Source organism: Oncorhynchus kisutch, linkage group LG22, assembly GCF_002021735.2.
Source record: "Oncorhynchus kisutch isolate 150728-3 linkage group LG22, Okis_V2, whole genome shotgun sequence".
NCBI classification, from domain to species: Eukaryota; Metazoa; Chordata; class Actinopteri; order Salmoniformes; family Salmonidae; genus Oncorhynchus; species Oncorhynchus kisutch.
In genome coordinates this window covers 48,649,636-48,651,531 of record NC_034195.2, presented here as the reverse complement: position 1 = coordinate 48,651,531, position 1,896 = coordinate 48,649,636, and positions in this window count along the sequence as shown.

Here is a 1,896-nt window from a genome sequence, read left to right as displayed (position 1 = left end):
TGTACAGGATCAGGTTAGGTAGGCCTATACAGTGCCTTCGGTAAGTATTCAGACCCCTTGACTTCTTCCACAAAAAAATGATTGAATTGCTTTTTTCCCCTCATCAATCTACACACAATACCCCATAATGACATCACAATACCCCACCCCTGTTCCTAGGCTGTCATTGAAAATAAGAATTAGTTCTTAACTGACTTGCCTAGTTAAATAAAGGTAAAATAAATAAATAAATACAACATTCTGGTCCAGTGCTCCTGGCCTTCTAACCCTGCAATCGTCAATGAGCTTGATGAAATGGATCTTATTGTATCAAATCCTCAGCCGGAGCTGTCGGCCAGTGTACACAGCCCCGCGATTGGCTGCCCCAGGCGAGTAATACAGGGTTTCCCTGGGGAGCTTTAGTTTATTGCAGGGGCCAGGGCCATGTAGAAGACATTAACCCTCCTCCCCCAAGTCCTTCATCTATCAAGCACCAGCCATTGGCTCTATGGGCTAGCCACTAAATCCATCTAACTCCACCACTAACCAACGCGTCAGATCATCTATCTATAACTCCACCACTAACCAACACGTCAGATCATCTATCTGTAACTCCACCACTAACCAACGCGTCAGATCATCTATCTATAACTCCACCACTAACCAACACGTCAGATCATCTATCTGTAACTCCACCACTAACCAACGCGTCAGATCATCTATCTATAACTCCACCACTAACCAACACGTCAGATCATCTATCTATAACTCCACCACTAACCAACACGTCAGATCATCTATCTATAACTCCACCACTAACCAACACGTCAGATCATCTATCTATAACTCCACCACTAACCAACACGTCAGATCATCTATCTATAACTCCACCACTAACCAACACGTCAGATCATCTATCTATAACTCCACCACTAACCAACACGTCAGATCATCTATCTATAACTCCACCACTAACCAACGCGTCAGATCATCTATCTATAACTCCACCACTAACCAACATGTCAGATCATCTATCTATAACTCCACCACTAACCAACACGTCAGATCATCTATCTGTAATGCCAGGAAGTAGGGAGAAGTAGGGGTTAATTCCCACTACTAAACCAAGCTGGGCTGAGCTGTAGCCTACAGGGCTGGCCCAGTTACACATGCACCACAGTTGCTGGAACCATGCTGGAAAGGACCATGTAAAATGAAAATCTCAGAGCCAGCACAGTATGGTCCGGTTTGGCACGATAGTGTAAAATGGAAAGACTACTGATGTGGCTAAGTACTACCAGACTCCCCTCAGTCCTGGCCCCTGACTTACCCTGCAGCTATGGGGGCTGGAAGAAGATGGAGAGAGAGACAGAAAGAGGGCTGACTTAATTGGACCGCATTATTCCTTTATTGAGTAACACACAAAAATCCCAAATCAAATATCACAGTCTGAGACAACCGGGCAGAGCACTTTATTCTGCTGAGCTGGAAGACTGTGACATTTTCATTAGATTTAGTGGGACACTGACCGGGCGCCTCAGGTGACATTGGCAAGAAGGCAGCAGGATAAAATCAGGTCATACTCCAATTCCTAAATGGAGAAAATGTCTCAATCTCTTCCGCAGAGCTGTGTAGTATTTCTACTGTTTGATGGTAGGGTATGCATGCATACCAAATGTATATAGACTATTTTATGATGCTACTGTTGAATTATGTATGATTCGCTAAGATGTAAGGATATTCTGTTTCAATAGAGCACTTCCTAATTGGCTTTAAAAAAGAGTAAGAAGCTGGTATTTAGAAGAATCCTTGGTAGTATTTCCAGGAATTGATCTCCTATTCTGAGTCTTCTTGGCAATTATTATTATATTATCATTATTCCCTTTTTTCTTTGGCACCCCCCCCCCCCCCTCTCTC